The sequence below is a fragment of the Grammomys surdaster genome, unplaced genomic scaffold (genome assembly GCF_004785775.1).
Source record: "Grammomys surdaster isolate TR1022 unplaced genomic scaffold, NIH_TR_1.0 126086, whole genome shotgun sequence".
NCBI lineage: Eukaryota > Metazoa > Chordata > Mammalia > Rodentia > Muridae > Grammomys > Grammomys surdaster.
In genome coordinates, this window is record NW_021620894.1 from 1,512,837 (window position 1) to 1,538,403 (window position 25,567).

The 25,567-nt window shown below is 37.3% G+C and overlaps 1 pseudogene across 1 annotated transcript; it reads left to right on the forward strand.

The window, feature by feature from the left end:
• Window positions 1-14,351: 14,351 nt before the first annotated feature.
• On the forward strand, window positions 14,352-15,293 carry LOC114611232 (annotated as a pseudogene). Its single transcript, XR_003709806.1, has one exon. The product of XR_003709806.1 is annotated as an olfactory receptor 145-like (transcript).
• Window positions 15,294-25,567: the final 10,274 nt, after the last annotated feature.

Here is a 25,567-nt window from a genome sequence, read left to right on the forward strand (position 1 = left end):
AAGCTGTAAAAGGACTTGGTCAAAAACTTGTGATCTTAAATGAGTTGTATAAACACAATGACTAACTATGAGTAACACAATTAATTTAAAATGTGATCTTAATATACAAATTTATACCAATGAAAACTTTAATTCTATATCAATATATAAATTCTGTACCAATGTAAGAATTTATAATTTTAAATTTATAGCAATTACAAAGATTTCAATCAATGTAAGATTATGTCCACACAACTTTTTGTTCAAGAATAAATTTAGTAATCCGTCCCACTTATTTCTTCCCTGTTCAAAATTATACCTGTTACCAAATTGTCCCTTAAAATGACAACCCCTCTATAATTTGTAAAATAACCATAACCAGACACGCAAATCCAAGGAATTGGGCTGACAAATCTTTATGACTTCTTCCTGCTGAATAGGGGTAAAAAAATTTCTTTAAAAGACTGGGAATTGGTAGAAAAATTAGAAAAATTGGTTAGACTTAAGAAAGCTAGCTTTAGCATCTGTTATCTAGTCTCTGTATGATCAGAAGGGCTTGACTGAAGTTCTGACTGGATCCATCTGAAAGGTTGGATGAGGCGAGATTGTCTGGAATCAGTAGCAATTCCTGAAGCTGTTCTGGAAGCAAGTTTCTGGACAGTATCTGGAAGTAGGGGGGCTAGAACTGTAGGTCAGGTTCCCATTTCTGAGGATGAATCTTGTTTAAGCTGTACATTCTGTAATGTATGAATCTCACAAACAAAATTTTAGTGCCATTAAAATACTCGTATGGATTGTGCAGGGTGTACAAATCAAATAAAGATGAAATATTATTCCTTGTTTGAGCAGGTGAAAGACAACTGTCTTTTTTTGAGTTAACTTTATCAATAACCAATTGTAGTCAATCTTCATTCATGCCATATGAAGGAAGGCACAAAGAATCTCAAGGATTCTATAACCAACAAGATTTATTGCCTCATTTTAGCTGAAGTTTGTCTAGAGACATTTTTGTGTCTAAGTTAGTCACTGAGCTGTTCCCATGTTGAGGAATCAGCAGATCAAGTTACTTGTCCTCTTGGATTTTCTCTTAATTTTTGAGATTTTCAGGGAGTCTTTCCCTGTCACATCTGATCCATATCACTCTGGAAAAGGTTCAAAGCCTTTTTCCTTTCCTGTCAACACAAATACAAAACCCCTCTCCCAAAATAGTATGTCGTTGGTCCAGTAACTAAAAATTATTAAAGGTATAGCTTGACCTCTCTTCCAGAGGAGTTTCGCTATAACCACCAAACTCATAACCACACACATTTTGAAAATTAAAACAATTCAAAGCAATTAAAGCAATATAATCAAATATTAACCATTGAGATATGGTTATATATGAGACAGGCTTCTTCACCATCTTCTGCTTTTCAACCTATAGTTTAGGATCAAAAGCCTCTATATTTTATTCATCTATGTATAATTAAATCCTCCCTACTATGAAGATTAATGTCTTTGCCCATTTATCTCTATATAATTCTCAAGGCCTAAATTTATACTGTCTGAGATAGGTTAGGCTTTCTATCCATTTTTGACCTACTAATATTGAATGTCTCAATATTTATTATCTATGTTTACTTACTGTATGAACCTATTTCCAAGCTTTATTTATGTCATACCATGCAAAAGCAATCCCAGAAATCCCATGTGAACAATGTTTAATGATTTTGACAATTTGCCTTGGCAAGACTTTAATTTCCTTTAAAGAATTTTTTCCTTCTATCTCACTTCTGTCCTTAAAAACAATTAAATCAAAATTATTTATCCCTATCTTTTGATTATTATTACTGGAAGTAGACTACATCTACCATCTGTCTCTCATTGTCTTCGCCTTAGCAGCTGGGCTGGCTCTTTGTACAGCAGGGGCTTCCAGCTTCTCCGTTTAAGCTCTTTGTATCAGTTTCGGACCACAGGAAAATCCCCATGTGACTAGGGCAAAATCTATATATTTCCATATATCCTTAAAAATATTTAAATACAATTCATAAATCTCTATCCTTTATATTTCTGGTGGCTGTAGCCAGGCAGCTTTTATTGTCTGCTTTTCACTGTCTTCCTCCTAGCACCTGGTCAGGGAACCAGCCAGCCTCTCAGGCGCTCCCAGTGTCTCTGAGCTGAGGCTCTCTCTGGTAGTGGCTGTGTTCCTTTGTTTTAGTCTCATGATTTTGTGTGGGAAACATGTGACTTATGACTTGGCACAGCTAGCTGAATAACCAAATCTCCCCTTCTCCTAAACTTATCTCATGGTGTGTATTGTGCACTTCATTTGAGAATCTGTAAATTACTTTTAATAGTGAGTTCTTTTCCACCACATTAGGCACCATCTGCAGCAATGAGTTTGAGGTATACTGCTTTGGCTCCCAGTGGGTCACATGCTCACATCTGCCCAGGAGCCATCTGGATTTGAGAATGGAACAACACACACACACACACACACACACACACACACACAACCAATTAATTTTAAAATGTCTTGGCTACCTCAAAGGCTGGGCAGTCCTAAACCTTCCCCTGCTACACCAGGCCCAATCAGGCAAGTGGTCAATGGCCACCCACCCACATTCTCACATGGCTAGTTGGCTTTCTCTCCTGAAGTTCTTAAGTCCTGTCTTTTTCTCCTAAGTCATGGCAATTTTCTCTCTCCTACTCCTCTCTTCCTAGCCCTAGCCCACACAAATCTAAGGGTCCTTCCTTGTCTCCCTTTGTCAACCATTTGGCCACTAACATCTTTATTTATCAATCAAAAACCAATTGGGGACAAGGATCTTTAGTGTTTAGACTTCATATTCCTGATTAAATCAAAACATTAAAATCAATCCCTAACAATGAAGACTTTGTTTTTGTAAATCAACCAACCAAACTAACCAAAAAACAAACCAACAAACAACTAAGCCAGAAAACACATCCACCTCCACAAAAAGCCCCAAAACAAATAAATGACAAAATCAAAAACAACCAAAAGGAAATATAAACCTTCAAGCTTTGTAAATATTTCATTTTATGTAAAGAATTATAGTTTTATTTGATAAATAATAATTGTACATATTTATGTGGCATAGTATTATAAAGTGAAATATATTATTCATTCCTCCTCCAAAATACTCAGTATACTAATAACCTGACTCCAAGAATAGATTAAAAATATCATTCACAATGATCATATAGGCTCCATCCCAGTGATTCAGGGATGGTTCAATATATAAAACCCATCAACTTAATCCACCAAATTAAAAAAAAACCTGAAAGAAAGAAAATCTCATGGATCATCTCATTAGATGTTGAAAAAGCCTTTCAGGAAATCCAATACCACTTCATATTAAATGTCTTAGAGTGATTGGGGATTCTAGGTGCATACCTAAAAATAATAAAATAAATATATAGCAAGCCATTAGCAAATTAGATTAAATAGAGAGAAAATTAAAGCAATTCCACTAAAATCACAAACAGGACAATAGTGTGCACTCTCTCTCCCTTACTTTTTATTCAATATAGAACTTTAATTTCAAGCTATAGCAATAAGACAACTAAAGGATGGACAGTGATTCAAATTGGAAAAAAGAAGTCAAAGTACTGCTATTCACAGACGATGAAATAGTATACATAAGCAACCTCAAAAAATGCTACCAGAGTACTACTACAGCTAATAAATATCTTCAGCAAAGTGGCTGGATAAAAAAATTAATGAAAAGAAAATATCAATAGCCCTTCTTTATACAAAATAAACTGGCTAACAAAGAAATTAGGGAAGCACCGCCCTTTACAATAGCCACAAATAGTATAAAATATCTTGATATAATTTTAGCCAAAAAAAGTGAAATACATGTACTACATGAGTTTCAAGTGTCTAAAGAAATAATCTGAAGAATATATCAGACGATGGAGAGATCTTCCATACTTATGGATGTGTGAGATTCACCTAATAAAAATGACCATATGAACAATAACAATCCACAGATGCAGTGCAATTCTTATAGAGCTTCCAACACTCTTCTTTACTGACCTTGAAAGAGCAATTCACAACTTCTTATGGAAAAGCTAAAAACCCAGGATGACTAATACAATCCTGAAAAATAAAAGAACTTCTGGAGGTATCACCATCCATGACCTCAAGCTATAATTCAGAGAAATAGTAATAAAAACTGCATGGTACTGGCATAAAAACAGACATTATTATCAGTGGAATTGAATGAAAGATCCTAAAATAAACCCACACACTTCTGAAAATTTGAGAAAGAAGGCAAAAACCATACAATGGAACAAAGAACACATCTTTAGCGAATGGTGCTGGACTAACTGGATGTTAATATTTAGAAGAACAGAAATAGATACATATCTATTACTGAAAACAACTCAGTTCTAAGTGGATCAATTGTAAAACCAGATATATTAAGTCTAAAAGAAGAGAAAATGGGGAATAGCCTTGAATGCATTGGTACAGGGGACAACTTCTCGAACAGAACACCAATGGCCCAGGGTGTCACATCAACAGTTGATAACTGGGACATCTTGAAACTAACAAGCCTATGTAAGGCAAAGGACACTGTAAATATGACAAAATGGCAGCCTATAGATTGAGAAAATATCTTCACCAGTCCTACATCTGACCGAGAGATAATATCCAAATATATAAAAAATTCAAGAAATTAGAAACCGACAAACCAAATCCCTGACACTATTAATAATATTCTATTATCCTTTCAGATCGGAGCCTAGAAAAACTGCTCTGAAAGGCTCCACCCAGCAGCAGTCAGAAACAGCTGCAGAGATCCCCAGTACAACATTAAATGGAGCTAACAGAGTCCTGTGGAAGAGGTGAAGAGAGGGATTGAGGGACCTGGTGGGAATAGGAACTCCACATGTAGGCCAAAAGAATTAACTCATCTCTACATTTTGGTGTCCCAGGGACTGAACCACCAACCCAAGAGGATACATGGGGTATTTATTGAGCACCCCACGGATATGTCAAGTTTAATTGTTTTAAGTGCTTTATAAGTTGCTCTGAAGAAAACAGGCAATATCCCCTTTATATTATAGATGTAACATTAAGAACTATATATGACATGAAAGAAGACATCATAAAGAAGCACATAAAATTTCATCTAGTGATGTAAAGTATGGAGAATACAGACTATATGAGACAGATTTTCATGCTTTTCTATTTGAAGAGTGCCCAAAGTGGCAGTAATAAAATGTGTGCAAAACTGGAGCATGAGTGATGTGAAGGAAGAATAAGGAATAAGGAAGCAAGAAGGGCTGGATGTGACCGTAGATAGAATGGCAGAGTTGAGGAGTGAGTTTCAGAACAGTTAATTAACATTAAACTTTGAGAAAGTCATGTATAAACCTACTAATATACAAACTTCCTAAAATATACTCACATACAAAAAGTTTAAATGGAGTTGCCCTGTAGTTGGGAAAGAGTGTTCCTCTTAGACACTACAGACTGTGAAATAAAAGCTCCAAACCAGGAATGTATTATCTTTTCTTGGATTTGTTTGCCAGTAATTTCCAAAAGAACCCATTGAATTACAGGCTATTGCTTCTGCTGTTGGTTATCTCCAAATGATGATTAGATCCTATTATGGAAAACACCATATAGTCAAGTCATAATGTGGAGAAAGAAAGCTGGTACCTTTTTAGTAGCTTATTCTCTGTAGTTATTAAGAAATAAAAATTCCATGTCAACAAATCTACATTTTTGTACTTTTATTTCTTTTAAAATCTTTGCTAATTTCATACAAGAAAACAGTGGACATCACTCATGTTTATCCATATACAATTCAAAACTCTAAGCTATCAATTTAAACATGGAGAACTGAAAAGAAGGATATGATTTTTTTTTCTTTTTTTTTTTATTGGATGATTTATTTACATTTCCTATGTTGTCCCCTTACCCCATCCCCCACCACCCCTTCGGAACCCCCAATCCCCTCGCCCCTCCTCCTTCTTCTCTGTGGATGTAACCTCTATCTACACCCCCCCACTCCCACCTCCCCACCCTCAAAATTCCCACCCCCTGGGGCATCCAGCCTTCATGAGGTCAAGGTTCTCTTCTTCCACCTATGCCCAGCAGGGCCCTCCACTTTTACATATTCAGCTGAAGCCCTGGATCCCCCCCCTAAGTGCTCCCAGGCTGGTGGTTTAGACCCTGGGAGCTGTGGTTGGTTGGTATTGTTGCTCTCCTCATGGTGCCACAAACCCTTTCAGCTCCTTCAGTCTTCACTCTAACTCCTCTATTGAGAACCCCATGATCAGTTCAATGGCTAGTTGTGAGCATCTGCCTCTGAATATGTCTGACTCTTGAAGGCCTCTGAGGAGATATCCATATCAGGCTCTTATCAGCATGCACTTCCTGTCTTCCACATCAGCATCTACCTTTGGTGATTGCACATGGGATAGATACTCAGGTGGGGTGGTCTTGAGACGGCCCCTCCTTCAGTTTCTGTCCCTCACTTTGTCTCCATATTTGCTCCCTTGAGTATTTTGTTGCTCCTTCTAAGAAGGACCGAATCACCCTCACTTGGTCTTCCTTCTTTATGGGCTTCATGTGGCCTGTGAGTTGCATCTTGGGCATTTCAAGGTTCTAGGCTAATATCCAATAATCAGTGAGTGAATACCATGTGTCTTCTTTTGTGATTGGCTTACCTCACTCAGGATGATAATTTCTAGTTCCATCCATTTACCTAGGAACCTCTCGAATTCATTGTTTTTAATAGCTGAGTAATACTCCATTGTGTAAATATACCACATTTTTTGAATCCATTCCTCAGTTGAAGGACATCTGGGTTCTTTCCAGCTCCTGGCTATTATAAATAAGGCTGCTATGAACATAGTTTAGCATATGTCCTTGTTATATGTTCGAGCATCTTCTGGGTATATGCCTAGGAGTGGTATAGCTGGATCCTCGGGTAATGCTATGTCCAATTTTCTGAGGAACCGCCAGACTGATTTCCAAAGTGGTTGCACCATCTTGCAGTCCCACCAACAATGGAGGAGTGTTCCTCTTTCTCCACACCCTCGCCAGCATCTACTATCACCTGAGTTTTTAATCTTAGCCATTCTGACTGGTGTGAGATGGAATCTCAGGGTTGTTTTGATTTGCATTTCCCTGACGACTAAGGATGCTGAACATTTCTTTAGATGCTTCTCGGCCATTCGAGTTTCTTCCCTTGAAAATTCTTTGTTAAGCTCTATACCCCATTTTTTAATAGGGTAATTTGGTTGTCTGGAGTCTAATTTCTTGAGTTCTTTGTATATATTGGATATTAGCCCTCTATCAGATGAAGGATTGGTAAAGATCTTTTCCCAATTTGTTGGTTGTCGTTTTGTCCTATTGACAGTGTCCTTTGCCTTACAGAAACTTTGCAATTTTATGAAGTCCCATTTGTCAATTCTCGATCTTAGAGCATATGCCATTGGAGTTCTGTTCAGGAACTTTTCCCCTGTGCCCAAGTATTCGAGGCTTTTCCCCACCTTCTCTTCTATTAGTTTCAGTGTATCTGGTTTTATGTGGAGGTCCTTTATCCACATAGACTTGAGCTTTGTACAAGGGGATAAGAATGGATCAATTTTCATTCTTCTACATGTTGTCTTCCAGTTGAACCAGCACCATTTGTTGAAAATGCTGTCCTTTTTCCACTGGACAGTTTTAGCTCCTTTGTCAAAGATCAAGTGACCATAGGAGTGTGGGTTCATTTCTGGGTCTTCAATTCTATTCCATTGATCTTCCTGCCTGTCTCTGTACCAATACCAGGTAGTTTTTATCACTATTGCTCTGTAGTACAGCTTGAGGTCAGGGATGGTAATTCCTCCAGAAGTTCTTTTATTGTTGAGAATAGTTTTCGCTATCCTGGGTTTTTTGTTATTCCATATGAATTTGAGAATTTCCTTTTCTAACTCTGTGAAGAATTGAGTTGGGATTTTAATGGGGATTGCATTGAATCTGTAGATTGCTTTTGGCAAGATGGCCATTTTTATTATATTAATCCTGCCAATCCATGAGCATGGGAGATCTTTCCATCTTCTGAGATCTTCTTCAATTTCTTTCTTCAGAGACTTGAAGTTCTTGTCATACAGGTCTTTCACTTGCTTGGTTAGATTCACACCAAGGTATTTTATATTATTTGCAACTATTGTGAAGGGTGTCATTTCCCTAATTTCTTTTTCAGTCTGTTTATCTTTCATGTAGAGGAAGGCTACTGATTTGTTTGAGTTGATTTTATAATCAGCCACTTTGCTGAAGTTGTTTATCAGGTTTAGTAGTTCTCTGGTGGAAGTTTGGGGGTCACTTAAGTATACTATCATATCATCTGCAAATAGCGATATTTTGACTTCTTCCTTTCCTATTTGTATCCCTTTGACTTCTTTTTGCTGTCTAATTGCTCTGGCTAAGACTTCCAGTACTATATTGAATAGGTAGGGGGAGAGTGGGCAACCTTGTCTAGTCCCTGATCTTAGTGGGATTGCTTCAAGTTTCTCTCCATTTAGCTTGATGTTGGCTACTGGTTTGCTGTAAATTGCTTTTACTATGTTTAGGTAGGGGCCTTGAATTCCTGATCTTTCCAAGACTTTTATCATGAAGGGATGTTGAATTTTGTCAAATGCTTTCTCAGCATCTAGTGAGATGATCATGTGGTTTTTTTCTTTAAGTTTGTTTATATAGTGGATTACATTGATGGATTTCCGAATATTGAACCATCCCTGCATTCCTGGGATAAAACCTACTTGATCATGATGGATGATTGTTTTGATGTGGTCTTGGATTCGGTTTGCTAGAATTTTATTGAGTATTTTTGCATCGATGTTCATAAGGGAGATTGGTCTGAAGTTCTCTTTCTTTGTCTGGTCCTTGTGGGGTTTGGGTATGAGTGTAATTGTAGCTTCATAGAACGAATTGGGTAGTGTTCCTTCTGTCTCTATTTTGTGGAATAGTTTGAAGAGAATTGGTATTAGGTCTTCCTTGAAGGTCTGATAGAATTCAGCACTAAAACCATCTGGTCCTGGGCTTTTTTTAGTGGGGAGGCTTTTGATGACTGCTGCTATTTCCTGAGGGGTTATGGGACTATTTAGATGGTTTATCTGCTCTTGGTTTAACTTCGGTACCTGGTATCTGTCTAGGAAATTGTCCATTTCATCCAGGTTTTCCAGTTTTGTTGAGTATAGGCCTTTGTAGTAGGATCTGATGATTTTTTGAATTTCTTCAGTTTCTGTTGTTATGTCTCCCTTTTCAGTTCTGATTTTATTAATTTGGATACTGTCTCTGTGCCCTCTGGTTAATCTGGCTAAGGGTTTATCTATCTTGTTGATTTTCTCAAAGAACCAACTCCTGGTTTTATTGATATTTTGTATTGTTCTTTCTGTTTCTATTTGGTTGATTTCAGCCCTGAGTTTGATTATTTCCTGCCTTCTACTCCTCCTGGGTGTATTTGCTTCTTTTTGTTCTAGAGCTTTTAGTTGTGCAGTCAACTTGTTAGTGTGTGCTCTTTCCAGTTTCTTTTTGTAGGCACTTAGAGCTATGAGCTTTCCTCTTAGCACTGCCTTCATGGAGTCCCACAAGTTTTGGTATGATGTGTCCTCATTTTCATTGAATTCTAAAAAGTCTTTTATTTCTTTCTTTATTTCTTCCTTGACCAAGTCATCATTGAGTAGAGAGTTGTTCAGTTTCCATGTGTACGTGGGTTTTCCATTGTTTTTGTCATTATTAAAGACCAGTCTTAGTCCGTGGTGATCTGATAAGATGCAAGGGATTATTTCAATCTTTTTGTATCTGTAGAGGCTTGTTTTGTGACCAATTATATGGTCTATTTTGGAGAAGGTACCATGAGGTGCTGAGAAAAAGGTATATTCTTTTGTTTTAGGATGAAATGTTCTATAGATGTCTGTTAAGTCCATTTGGTTCATAACTTCTGTTAATTTCAAAGTGTCTCTGTTTAGTTTCTGTTTCCATGATCTGACCATTGCTGACAGTGGGGTGTTGAAATCCCCCACTATTATTGTGTGAGGTGTAATGTGTGTTTTGAGCTTTAGTAAAGTTTCTTTTATGTATGTAGGTGCCCTTGCATTTGGAGCATAGATGTTCAGAATTGAGAGTTCACCTTGGTAGATTTTTCCTTTGATGAGTATGAAGTGTCCTTCCTTATCTTTTTTGATTAATTTTGGATGAAAGTCGATTTTATTTGATATTAGAATGGCTACTCCAGCTTGTTTCTTGGGACCATTGGCTTGAAAAATTGTTTTCCACCCTTTTATTCTGAGGTAGTGTCTGTCTTTGTCACTGAGGTGCATTTCTTGTATGCAGCAAAATTCTGGGTCTTGTTTGTGTATCCAGTCTGATAGTCTGCGTCTTTTTACTGGGGAATTGAGACCATTGATGTTAAGAGATATTAAGGAAAAATGATTGTTGCTTCCTGTTATTTTTGTTATTAGAGGTAAAGTTATGTTTGTATCTTTTTTGGGGCGTTGTTGGAAGATTACTTACTTGCTTTTCCTAGGTTGTAGTTTCCCTCCTTGTGTTGGCATTTTCCATCAATTATCCTTTGAAGTGCTGGGTTTGTGGGAAGATATTGTGCAAATTTGGTTTTGTCATGGAATATCTTGGTTTCACCATCTATAGTGATTGAGAGTTTTGCTGGGTATAGTAATCTGGGCTGGCAATTGTGTTCTCTTAGTGTCTGTATGATGTCAGTCCAGGCTCTTCTGGCTTTTATAGTCTCTGGTGAGAAGTCTGGTGTAATTCTTATAGGTCTGCCTTTATATGTTACTTGACATTTTTCCCTTACTGCTTTTAGTATTTTTTCTTTGTTTTGTGCATCTGATGTTTTGATTATTATGTGACGGGAGGTATTTCTTTTCTGGTCTAGTCTATTTGGTGTTCTGTAGGCTTCTTGTATGTTTATGGGCATCTTGTTCTTTAGGTTAGGGAAGTTTTCCTCAATAATTTTGTTGAAGATATTTACTGGCCCTTTAAGTTGGGAATCTTCATTCTCATCTATACCTATTATCCTTAGGTTTGGTCTTCTCATTGTGTCCTGGATTTCCTGGATGTTTTGAGTTAGGAGTTTTTTGCATTTTGCATTTTCTTTGACAACTGTGTCAATATTTTCCACCGTATCTTCTGCATTTGAGATTCTCTCTTCTATCTCTTGTATTCGGTTGGTGATGCTTGCGTCTGTGACTCCTGATCTCTTTCTTAGATTTTCTATCTCCATGGTTGTCTCCCTTTGAAGTTTCTTTATTGTTTCTATTTCTAGTTTCAGATCCTGAATGTTTTTGTTTAATTCCTTCTTTGTGTTTTCTTCCATTTCTTTAAGGGATTTCTGTGATTCCTCTTTAAGGGCTTCTATCTGTTTACTTGTACTCTCCTGTATTTCTTTAAGGGAGTTACTTAATTCCTTCTTATAATCCTCTATCATCATCATGAGAAGTGATTTTAATTCTGAATCCTGCTTTTCAGGTGTGATGGGGTGTTCAGGGCTTGCTATATTGGGAGAATTGGGCACTGATGATGCCAAGAAACTTTGGTTTCCGTTGCTTATGTTCTTGCGCTTGCCTTTCGCCATCTGGTTAACTCTAGTGGTACCTGCCCTCACTGTGTAAAACTGGAGTCTGTATTTCCAGTTATCTTGCTTATTGCAGAGCTCCTCAGAGTCCAGAGGTCTCTGTGGTCTTATGCTCCTAATCTCCTGGGTGGAATAACTCCTGGGACTCAGGCCACCTCTTGGATCTGGAAATCCTTCTGCTCTGAGTGCAGTGGGTCCTCGATGACTCAGGATTCAGTTTCAGCTGCTCTGAGTGCAGTGGCTCCAGCTGCTCTGAGTGCAGTGGCTCCTGGATGACTCAGGATTCAGTTTCTCAACAGGACAGGAGCAGACCGACTCTGTGTCAGCTGCTCTGAGTGCAGTGGCTCCTGGATGACTCAGGATTCAGTTTCTCCACAGGACAGGAGCAGACCAACTCTGTGTCTGCTCCAGCCCAGAGGACCAGGCAGGGGCAGAAGGGAAGTGGAATTCCGGAGGGGCGGGGTTTGGGTAGCTGCTGTGCCCTGGATGTCCCTGGCTCCCCGATCTATCTCTGGGGTTTAGGGAGTGAGATGGAGATCTTACCAGCTGCTCTGAGTGCAGTGGCTCCTGGATGACTCAGGATTCAGTTTCTCAACAGGACAGGAGCAGACCGACTCTGTGTCAGCTGCTCTGAGTGCAGTGGCTCCCGCTGCTCTGAGTGCAGTGGCTCCTGGATGACTCAGGATTCAGTTTCTCAACAGGACGGGAGCAGACCGACTCTGTGTCTGCTCCAGCCCAGAGGACCAGGCAGGGGCAGACGGGGGATATGATATTTTTATGTGTATCATATAAACTCATCATAAGCACTCATTTCTATTAGTGTGATTCAAAAGTTGGTGAGAAACTATCCCTTCTCTCATAGCAATTTCTCAAGCCTTCCATGTTACTTAAAGATATAGCAATATGTGACATTTTAAAAGTTGTTCTTGTCTTAGATAACACGTTGGGAGATGAATCTGGTATTATCCAGTTTTTATAGAGTTAAAAGGCTACATATGCTATCACAGGAAAAAGTAACAGTTTATCTTACTGAAGTATGAGTAAAAGGAGCTTCAGTAATGGCTTGACAGGGCAGGGTATACTCACTGGTACAATATTGGCAAAAAAGTTTTAGCAGTAACCAACCACTTATGGATTGGTTTAAGGCTTACTAGAGAGACAAAATTAATTCCTAGCATGGTTTTAGGGCCAACTATTGAGACCAGATGGATCATAGGTCCTAGGAAAGTACACATGGCTATTTCTTTTCTATGGATATAGCATTAACCTGACTATTAATGTCTTTCCAATATATTGATAGATTATTATATTTCCCAACCATAGGCAGAGATGCTTTTATAGGCAGCAACTTGAGATTAACCTAGATATCCATAGCTAGTCAATGAGTATAGAATTAGAGACTGTGAGTGCTCAGTCTTCTCCAAATCATATCCATCACTCAATTCTCAGGAATCATTAGAGAAGTAGGGGTGGAAAAACTAAGAGCCAGAGGTCATAGATGACTACATTAAAACAATGTTTTCAGTACGTCCTCAATGAACTCACAGTGGTAACAAAAGTATGCAGAAAGCTTAGTAAAATCAAGCCTGAAAAACTTCAAGATTGAAGGAAGGATACTGTCATGAATTCAACCTCTAGCTGAAAACTATTGGCAGCTGATGGATACTTTGAGAATCAGGGTCAGTTTCAAGGATGCAGCACCTGAGAAGCTTCCTACTCTCAAGCAGATGGCCCACGTATATGTGCATGTACAAGAAGTTCTGAGTGGACTCGGGGGTTAAAAATGGAAATGAACAAATGAATTTCAGGGAAAGTAGTGATAGAAGGATGGGAAATGAATTTGAGAGAAAGACATCAGGGGTGAACTTCATCAAAACACGTTGTATAAGTATATAAAATTCTAAAGCCATAAAAGAAACTGTATAACCCTAATAACCCAATGTCACGACTGTTGAACTAATTTCTAAGTTGCATATCAACAAAGCCTGGTCTCTTGGGAAAATATTTGACAAACATAATCCTTTCAATTTTTAATGAGGTCCCTAAGACTAAAACTTCTTAAAAGTCTCCTAGGTCATTGCCAGATGGCTCTTATGACATCAATAGGTGCTATTTACCAACCTCTGTGATAGAGAAGGTATTCTGGTAAACATCTGAAATGGAAATAATAATTCAGAACTCAAGGCTTAGAACCTGGAGAATTGAGGGCTCTAGATTTTCTAGTTCATATTTAGTTCTTCTATGATCAAAAAGCCAAACCCAGGAACAACAGAAAAGATTTTTTTCTCTGGACTCTACACCTTCACAACTCTTCCATGCCATTTGTACTGGCCCTTCTGAGAGAGTACAGAAGCGTAAGTAAGGTCACTTGAGATGTTCTCATGTACAAAAGTAAATGTTGAATTAGATGCACTACTTTCTTTCCCCCAGACTAACTCTGAGAGACTCAGTGAGTCTTTGATGTGCCTTGTCTTTTCTATTTTGTGATTAACACTGCGTTTTAAGAAGTAGGTAGATTGTCAAGGTATAAGGAGAAATGTGATGCTACAGAGGCAATAATTGTCATTGCCTCCATGAATATTATTCTCTAAGAAATTGCTTTTCATATATTTTTACTTATTTCTGCACATTAACTTCCATAAAATGTGGAAAACAAAGGGACAAAGAAGTGTGATCTTGAAGTTATTGTATTCTGGATCTTAGTTTCTCTTCCAAATGTTGTCGGTTGAAGAGGGCTGTGTTCATGCTACAATTTTTACTGTTCTTACAGATATGACCTAAGGAAGAATGGCTTTAGGAAATGACACTTCAGTGAAAGAATTCATCCTCCTGGGCTTGACACAAGAGCCAGAGCTCCAGCTGCCTCTCTTCTTCCTCTTCTTGGGAATCTATGTGGTCTCTGTAGTGGGGAACCTGGGCTTGATTGTTCTGATTGTGTTGAATCCTCACCTTCACACTCCCATGTACTACTTTCTCTTCAACCTTTCCTTCACAGATCTCTGCTACTCCTCTGTCATCACCCCCAGAATGTTGGTGGGTTTTGTGAAGCAGAACATCATCTCTCATGCTGAGTGCATGACTCAGCTCTTTTTCTTTGCCTTCTTTGCTATTGATGAATGCTATATTTTGACAGCAATGGCCTATGACAGATATGCTGCCATCTGTAAGCCTCTGCTTTACCAGGTCACCATGTCCCATCAGGTCTGCCTCTTGATGACAGTGGGGGTGTATGTGATGGGGCTTGTGGGTGCCATGGCCCATACTTGTAGTGTTCTAAAAATGACCTTCTGTGATGACAACATTATCAATCACTACATGTGTGATGTACCACCTCTTAGGAAGCTCTCCTGCACAAGCACTTCCAGCAATGAGCTGGTGGTTTTCATTGTTGTGGGTGTCAATACAGTAATTCCCACCCTGACTCTCTTTATTTCTTACACCTCGATCCTTTCCAACATCCTCAGCATCCATTCTGCAGAAGGTAGGTCAAAAGCCTTCAGTACCTGTGGCTCCCATGTGATAGCTGTTTCCCTTTTCTTTGGATCTATAGCTTTCATGTATTTTAAGCCTTCTAGTGCATCTGTGGATGACGAGAAAGTCTCTACCATTTTTTATACCATTGTGGGCCCAATGCTGAATCCTTTCATCTACAGTATAAGGAATAAAGATGTCCACATTGCACTGAGAAAAACTTTGAATAAAATTTTTGCCTAAGTAGAATCTGTACTTGTTATGTAAGTATATGTTAAGAAATATGATGTTTACAACTAGTGAGGAGATTGGAGACGTAGTTGATTGTTAGAACATTTGGCTATTTTTCTGTGGCTCAGAGTTTTACCTAAAAATTTGTAAACCAATAATATGAGGAACTAAAAAACCACATATTTTAGAACAATATATTGAGAGTAGTGTAGAATCAAAATTATTTGAAACTAAATTAATTATTCCCAAATTTCTGAAGTGAAGACAGTGTATGGTGTCTGCTGACTATATGAACTGTCTTTTTAAGCTTTTGTTTGATAGACATGTTTTTTTTTTCTGGTTTGCTCATACGTTTGTTGCAGTGTTGAGTAGTCTTCTTGTTGTATTGCTTATTGCTCTTGAGAACATTAAAACAATGGGTCAAAATCTTCGTTTCATCAAGCATGGATGATATGTGTTCTGTGTATGTTGATTTCACTTTTATTGTCTCTGACTCTTGAGTGGTTTCTTTTTTTCTCTGCTCTCACTGATCTTTTCCAGTTACTAGCAGACACGGGAGACTGAATCTTGATGATGCTCTCTCACAGAGCTTTCTGCTCTCTCAGCTTTATGTACCCCTGTCAGCTATGCAGTACTGTAGCTGCCCCACCAGAGTCTCTTATCGCTCAGGTTTCTCTTTTCTCTACTATCTCTGATTCTTGCCTCTGTCCATTAGATTCAGTTTTGTAGCAATTCATTTGTAGCAATTTAATAGTATTAAAATGTCCTTTTATTCTGTTGTACTTTATTGAAAAGCTGGCTCTGGAGTTTGGCTATAGCTTCTTCCACTCCCATCCAGTTGCCAGCATGCTCATTTAAAAGTTTCTTCCAAAATCGTGTTTTGTGTCAGGTGGGCCACCTGACTTTGTGACAAGGAGAGAAAAACAAAACAGCACAGGAGAAGACACTGTGTGCTTTAATACAGCTAAAATGCGGACTATTCCCAATGGGGATTGTTGGTACTCCTCAGAGTTTTGGTTTCACTTACCACTCTAAGACTTTTGCTGAATTGTCAACTTTATCTCAAGGTTTGTAATACTATTGTTTAAACTCTTTTTAAGTTCATAGAGTATGGCTAAAATTTTGTAAAATCTGTAACAAAAATTTTATTTAAACTTATAACAAAAGGGTTGATAATTGAAAGCTTACTCATAGGTATTTTTCATTTACTTCAATATAGTATATATATAACTTACATTTACATACAATTGCAGACAAAATAGCAAACATCCCAAATAACAGCTATGTAACTTCACCCCAACTTTATTAAGGTGATGATATGATATAAACCGACTAAGGAGGCAAAACCTGGTCTGAAACGAAGACTTTCAAATTAGGATGGGTTTTTGTCCTTAAACTAAAATTAAAAGATGTAGACAAAATCCTAAAAAGAGTTCATGGAAAATAGGATTTAAAAATAATGCATATTTAATAAGACATTAAAATGCACATATATGCATTTCTATAGAAAGATTGAAAATAAAAATGAAATGTTTTACAAGTGGGAGTATGCAGGGAGTTCTCTCTTTTATCTTAGCTATATTCTTTAATATAATACCTGAGCAACAGGTAACATTTGGGAAACAACATTAAGAAGGCTATGACAATCAAAGTTGTAAATAAAAGGCTTTAGTAATCTTATGCCTCAAACATAGCATTATAAATGAGGTTTTATTTACTATGTTCAGTGACTTTTGCTCTATTTTTTTAAATGGCTAAATAACATGTCTTCTGGGTGTTAGCGTATCTCAGAATAGTGTCATTGATGAAACCAAAATGTTTGTCTTTGAATAGCCTCAAAATTCAATGGGTCAAAAAACTTGTCTAGTTTGATATATGAAGAGATTCCTCTAATTATTTTACAAATTCACTTTAAATAGAGGGTTATGGCTAAACACATACCTGAATTAATAGAATACACTTGCTGGGAACCAAGAATAGTAGACTTTATACATCTATTTAAAAAGGGTCAAGGCAGAGTCTATTGTTAGAAGAAAATCAAGTAGGAAAGGAGATGATGAAGGCTTTCTTATGGAAGAAAATAGCCCAAGTCACCTCTTAGGGATACTTGTCTCTGCCCAGGTTTTTGATGCCTACATGACAGTCACTAGCAGGGACTGACAGACCTTGTTGAGTCTTTTGATTTGAAAATACATGCTGGCCCTAGTGATGGGGCCTGGGTTATTCAGTCCTATCATTTGCAGTAAGGAAGCTTGGCTCTGCAGTGTGATGCCTTCTATTCCCTTGCCTCTCACTACCTGAGGCAGTTGGAAGAGCTGGCCTGAATGTCATAGAAGAAGGAGAGATGGCCCTGCCCTTTACTGGCTATAGCATTTGGGATGGAAGGCCCCTTACCTGGGCAACAAAGTGGGGCTGGCCCTGATAGCAAAGACACAGTTTAGCCAACCCTGAGGGTGTGAGAGCAGGAGAGCTTACTCAATCCTTTGCCAGCTATAGCACTTGGAAGAGTAAGCCCAGTGCCTGTACTGGGCAGAATAGTGGAGCTGGTTCTGGAGGTCTGGATGTGGACAAGATGTTTCCAAGGGCATGAGAGCAGGAGAACTGACCCTGCCTTTTGCAGTGAGTAGCTTTGGGAGGATTAGCTACAGCAGTGCTGGAGAACTCATCTTGGTGGTGCTGATGTGGAAGAGGCAGTAGACAACCATCCATGCACAGATCCAGAACTTCAAGTTGGCCAACCCGCAAATTTACATCATCTGTTAACTCTTGGAACATATGGAAGGTTAAGCTTCAGGGATTCATAACTACCTGTAACAGATCAAACATACTCTAGATAAGTATTCCTGTTATGTCAATCAATAGCCTAAGCTCTCCAGCTATTGACTGTTCTTGAGAAGCAAGTTCCAAATGTAAAATTTTCCTTTAAGTTCCTTAACTTTAACTTTTGTCTATATCTATCTTGGTATGTTTTCACTTACCTGATTTACATCACCCACAAATCATCTGTGGACCTCAAACTGCTTCAAGGTGATCTGTACCACTCCAGTCCCAGGAAGATCATAAAACTAGAGAGCCCTGGACTTGCTGAAAGCTGATGTAAACCAGTACAATGTAATTGTTCCCCAACTCTTCAGCTGGATCACCAAACCAGATGCTTTTAATGAATATCCATTTCCTTTATCCTGTCCCTGCTTTTATCCTAACATTCCAGCCTTCCTATGCCCTAACAATGATATCCCAGTTTCAGCTGAGAAACAGTAACAGAATAGAGTACTTTATCCCTTATCCTTAACAAAAAGGTTGAACTGGCAGGTCCAAAGGAAGCTAGTTTTCCTCCACTAGAGCAAGTCACTTCTATTCTCCCTGGCAAAGGAGACAAATAGCTACCTTTAGTGACTATTGGCATACCAGGATTTATGCTAGCTTATAGGCCCCTTCCTTATCAAGAAGGTACACAATAAAACCAAACAGACTAAGATTTGTCAACAGGTTGATTCATTAGGTGAATTAATTCTACAACATTATAGTTACTAGACCTGCTGTATGCAGAACAAGGAGGTTATTTTATGGCTTTCAGACAAAATTGAGTCTATACAAAGCCCTCAGGAATCATTAGAGATGATTTGACTCTACTAAAAACCAATCAAAACAAACAGTATAAAACAAAATTAAAAAGCAACCAATTTCCCTGCCACAACCCTGCAAAACAAAAGCAAAAACAAGGAAAACAGGAGAAACGCAACAAACAAAAGAAAACAAACAAGCAAACAACAACTACAACAATGACAGAACCAACATAGACAGGGGAAAGATTCAAAATGAGGCCAGGAATTGCTCCCCATTCTTATTTTCAGATTCCTCCTAGTTAATATCTGTGCTATTTGTTATTGTAGGACCCCTAGCACATATGCTCAAGATGATTATTGTTGACCATTGAATCATTTATGCCTTAACCAAATATATAAATTCCCATATCAGTGGCATTAAAATTATGATTATTAAATCCCCATATTAACAGGTACCTACTGCAGAGTCAAGAATTTGATTCAGAATACAACTAACAGAGAATGTGATGGCTAATGTTCTGTTTTAACTTTAGATTACTTTGCTTACAAGATCTATTGAACAAAACTTTCTCTATTCTGAAAGCCCCACTGGCCAAAGGACAGATGGAGTATTAAAGAATGTGCAGGGTCATTCTGGTATTGTGTAATTCAAGTAAACTAATGTTTAACCAGATAGCGGTCAAAATCTGAACACCTTCTGCTTCTGTAAACAAAGCTTGCTTGCCCAAGACAACTATGGCACCCGTAAGACTTGTGTTTGCTAAACGCTGTGGTTGTGGTTGCACTTAATCAAATCTATGTGCATGTCCACGAACAGGATGTAAACTTCTGATTGCAGAATATGTGTGTCCACATGAATCGAATGTGTCTGTATGTTTTGCTTTCTTTATAAAACTCTCTTTTTTTGTGGCTTGGCACTACATTATGGGAATCCTGAGTCACAGGGGCAACTCTGGTTGACCAATATCTGAACAAAACCCTCTTTGTTAAAAATAAATTAATATTTTTGTCAAACCAGTGAATCTTTAAGTGACCCCAGACTCATGAAAACTAGTTATTCTGTGGGAATTTTGCTAACTATTGAGGTACTGTGTGCTAGACACCATAGACAATGTTTTAAGGGCTTTTGAAAAAAAATCTCCCTTAAGCCTATGATGATACTGTTATTGCTTTATTTTTCAACAAGAAAACTGAAACACAGAGGGGTTTGTGTATGTGTTAAATGCCATATGTAGCTGCTAAGAAGCAGATATGATAAATGATCAGGGAGATAAGGAATGCATTTTGCTCCACAGCCCATGCGACTATATATTATTTGAAGGAGGTGGGACTTACATTAAGAAATAATTAAGAAATTGCTAGTACTTTTTGTTCAAAAATTTGAGCTCCAAGTTTGTAATAGAGTTCTGTGATTTGTTTAAATCAAAATATATTTTATGGTTATTTGAGCATTTATTAAATACACTCCTGTTAAAGTTTCTCAGATCCCACAATTATGACAACAGATTAGCAAACTGATATTTATCATAAATAAAATTAAAATTGTTACTATTGTCTGACGTGCAAATTTTATTTGTGATTTTTTTTTTTGGTGTTACATTTGTTCTTGGTTAGTGAAGACTGTAATAATAATGTCTAGCCCATTTCCCTTGTTGCATGGATTTTCTTATTTTAAAATACATTTAAAAATATTTGAAAAGTATTAAAAAATTTTGGGTGCTCAGCCATAAAAGGGTCATTTATATCATACCCCTCCCTTCAGGTTCAGGGATGTTCACAGATTAGGAGCCAGAAAACTATAACAGCCTGAGGTGATGGTGGATAACTTCAAGCAAAGAGACAACTAATACTAAAACCCTTTTGAGAAGCTATGTGGAAATGTACTGTATAACTTTCTTAATACTATAAAAGAATTTTAAAGGGAATTGCCATATAATGGTGAAGAAAATACCTTAAGTAGGTATTTTATGTTATTGACTAAAATCTCCAGTGCTAGAAATGGGTTATATTTTGTTAACTATTTGGGTAAAATGTTCCCATAGATTGACCCAGCTGAACTATCACAGACTATTGCCAAGGGTATTATTGGTTTCACTTGACATTCTGACAATAAGGCCTTATTTCTGAAACCAGTTAATGCCTTTCAAAAGGGAGGTATTCAGCTAGTACTCAGAAAGTTAAATTCTACTGACTATCATTCACCATGCCAATAGGCATCTTGCTTGGTGGTGGAGGTGAGAAATGAATAAAAAAGATAAGCAAAGCAAAACTAACCTGCATAAAATTCTTAACATTTTAAAGTAATATATTTTAATGAATCGCCAAGTCCTGATTACTGTGGGACTCAAAAGAATATTGGTCCTGTGGGGCACATTTCAAGTTTGCTCTAAGAAATTTTTGGTCCCTGAGTAATATTAGAGTGAAGAATAATTAAGATTCATTTTAGCAGCTATTGTATTTATTTTTATTTTAAATAGAAAAATCTGCATTTGGGACATTTCAATTTTCTTCTTTCTGCCAATTTATTTATTTATTTTTAAAAACAGTCTTCACCATTTCTATTTGTTATTTAGAGAAATAACCTGTGATTCTTCTCATGTTCTGACAGTTCAGTTGTTTGTAAATTTACTTAGTCTTTTTGGTACATTTCCCTACTCCAAACTTGTACTTTCATGTTCAGTTGTTTAAGTGTATGCAAAAATTTGAGGAAAATTTCACTCTCAATCTTGTGCTTGTAATTGTGCTTCAAGTTTTTTCAGCCCTTTGGATAATGCCTTGGAGGCTTTTGTTGTTGCTGTATTCTCGTTTCCATTTAAAGAGAAATCATCTGGAATACTCTCTTTTAACGTCTCCTTTGTATTTTTTGTTTCCCAGTTCTCACAGAATCACTCTTAGTTCAGATACCTTCCGTTGCATTTTCTTGTTTCTTCCTCTTTCATCTTGTTCTCCAGTTCTTTCCTTCTCACTGCATTTCTCCCACCTTCTGTTCCTACTGACTGCCTGTTGTAATTCCCTCTGAAACTAGTTCTAGTTTCTAGTTCTAGTGCTAGTTCCCTCTCTCTAGTGCTAGTCATGTTTATCACTCCCTTACCTTATTAATCTTTGTAAGTACTAAAGTTGTTTAATTTTTTTTAATAAGGAAAAAAACCCAATGGCTCCCAATGGCATCTAAAAAGGAATAAAACTTTGATTTTTGGCATTTCAGAGCTAATTATAATTCAGGGATACAAATAATGTTCCTCTGATGTGAGTTTATGTTCCAGGTTCTCAGAATTTTCAGAAAGCCAGGGTAATATTCAGGGATGAAAAATATAGGTCTCTCTCTCTCTCTCTCTCTCTCTCTCTCTCTCTCTCTCTTTCTCTGACTCTCTCTCTCTCTCTCTCTCTCTTCCTCTGACTCTCTCTCTCTCTCTCTCTCTCTCTCTCTCTCTCTCTCTCTCTCTCTGTCTCTTTCTTTCCTTTTTTTCTGAGCTTAGTAACTATGATTTGGAGTACAGTTTGATGGACTCTCTAAGAATTAGCTTTGGTTCTACATGACTTATGAATATGGTCCTTGTTCATATCCATGTCTATAAATAAAAGCATTGACACTCTATAAATATTTGCCTGTGGAGAATATTCTCTTTTTGTATCCAGCATGTTTTCATAGAGGGCTGGGAAGGGACACTCATTTATTCATTCTTCTACATATATTTATAGAGGACCCCACACATGTGTCAAGTTTAATTGCTTTAAATGCTTCTTAAGTCACTCTTAAGGAAACAGCCAATATCCCCTTTCCATTATGGATGTGGATTAAGAAGTTTGTGTGATATCTATGATAGAAGACATTATAAAGAAGCACATACAATTTTATCTAGTGATAGAATGTATGGAGAATCCAGAGTATACGTGCCAGGTGTTCATGCTTTTTCTTTTGGAGTGTGCCCAAAGTGGCAGTAATAAAATATGTGTGACATTGAAGCATGAGTGACATGAAGGAAAATGAGGAATAACGGAGCAGGAAGAGTTGGGTGCAACAGTAGATGGAATGGCAGAGTAGAGGAGTGAGTTTTAGATGGGTTAATTAACACTAACCTTTGAGAAAGTCACGTGTAAACTTACTTCTATACAAGCTTCCTAAGTATACACATGTATAAAAACAGTTTAAATGGTATTGCTCTATAATTGGCAAAGAGTGTTCCTCTTAGACACCACAGGCTCTTAAATAAAAACCCAGAACAGGGAATGAGCTACCTTTTTCTTAAAGTTGTTTGCCAGCAGTGTCCCATAGAACCCCCAATGTTATTGGTTATTGCCACGGTTCTTTGTTATTCCTAAACTTGATGATTGTATCCTATTACAGAAAACACCATATTTTCAAGCCACATCACAAGGAAAGAAAGTTTGTAACTTCCTAGTAGCCCGTTGTCTAGAGTTTTTAAGAAAAAAATTCATCTCTACATACGTGCGATTTTGTACTTGTCTTTTTTAGTATTTGGTAATTTCTTACATTGAAAGAATGGACTTAGATCATGTTCATCTACATACAACTCCAAATATTCAGTACTGAAGAGAAGGACATGGTAATTCTACTTGTATTACACAAACTCATCCTAAGCATCCATTTCTTTCACTGTGAGTCAAAGGTTTGTGAGAAACTCATTCTCCTCTGATAGCTGTTTCTCGGTGATCCATTAGATAAGTAGGGGGAGAAAAAAACTGTAAGAGCCAGATGTCATGGATGACTACATTAAAACAATGTTTTCAGACTGTTGTCACAGAATTCACAGTTGTAACAAGAGTATACATAAGACCCGAGTAAAATCAAGCTTGAAAAAAATTGAAGACTAGAGGGAGGATATGGTCATGAATGCTACCTCTAGCTGAATATTGGCAACTATGGATACCTTGAGAAACATGATGTTTCAAGGATCCAGCATCTGAGAGGCTACCTATTCTCAAGTACATACCCATCACCTATGTATACATACAGGTAGTTCTGAGTGGACACAGTGAGTTGAAAAATGGAAAAGAACAAATGAATTTCAAGGGGGCACAGTGGTAGAAAGGTAAGAAAAGAATGGGAAGGAAAGACATCAAAGATGAACTTCATCAGAACACATTTATAAGTACAAAAAATTCTCAAACAATAAATTAAAACAATATTGTATACCTCTAATAAGCTAATGTCATTGCTATTGAAATAATTTTGTAAGTTGCCTAGCAACAAAGGCTGATCTCTTGGGAAAACGCCTTGCAAATATAACCCTTTCAGTTTCCAATGAGGTCCCTAAGATTAGAAATTCATAAGACACTTTTGGGCCATTGCAGGTAGTGCTTTAACAAGAGGTAGTTGCGATTTACTAACCTCTGTGATAGAGAATGCATGTGGGAAAAGACTACAACAGAAATCATGATCTAGAACTCATGGCTTCTCAGAATCTGGATTCATCAGGGTTCTATATTCCCAGTACAAAATTAATTTCTATTATCATGAAAAATCCAAAAATAATAACAACAGAAAATAATTTCTTTTCTGGGCTATGTCCATTGATAATTAATTCCATTTGTACATGCCCATCTGTGAGAGGACAGAGACTCAATACTGTCACTTGTGAGGTTCTTATGTACAAAGGTAATTATTGAATTAGATGCATGAATTTTATTCCCCCATACTAACTCTGAAAAATCCAGTGAGTCTTTGGTATTATTCCTTGATTCTTTTCTTTTGAGATTACCATGGAACCTGAAGCAGAAAGTGGATTTTCAAGGTAGAAGTAGAATCAAGATGCTACAGAAGCAATAATGCTCATTGATTCCCTGACTATTATTCTCAAAGAAATGAACTTCCATAAATGTATGGTTATTTCTGCATCTTAACTCAACACAAAATGTAGAAAGCAAAGTCACAGGGAAGTGTGACCTTGAAGTTATTCTATTCTATTCTATTCTATTCTATTCTATTCTATTCTATTCTATTCTATTCTATTCTATTCTATTCTATTTCTTAGTCTCATTTTAATGTGGTAGATTGAAGAGGGCTGTGATTTCCTTAAAATGTTGCAGTTTTTACAGATATAATCTAGGGAATAATTACTTTAGGAAGTCTCTTTTCAGTGAAATAATTCATCCTCCTGGGATTGACACAGCAGTCAAAACTCCAGCTGCCTCTCTCTTTCCTCTTCTTGGGAATCTATGTGGTTTCCATAATGAAGAACCTGGGCTTGATTATTCTGATTGTTTTGAATTCTTCAAAGACTTCAGAGACTCACAGAGTATGACATTTACACATAGTTTTTGTAAAGAGTTTTATTTATTTATTTTTAGTTTTATTGAGATTTTTTGACATTGATACATGTCAATTTCTGGCAGTAACCCACTAGTCTTGAGAAAGGAAAATGATCAAACACCTCCATATGGAGTTTTTCAGTTATGGTAGGCTAGCCAGTGGGCAAAGCAAACCTTGGAACTTCATCTGCAGACAGAATGCTGTCCAGAAGGAATCACAAACTCAAGGCTATATAGTGAAACACAGTGTTTTATTTTAAAAAGAAAAAGGAAAAAATAGAACTTAATTAAAAAATGAGAGGGGAGAAATACTTTAAGGCCCTCATGTTGGCAATGGCAGGGGATAAGGTATCACCTCTGTCCATCTTCACTATTGTAAAATTGTCCAGATGGGTCCCTGGTCTAATTGTAGTGCTGCAGTCCACACATTGTGTCCTGGAAACATGGCTG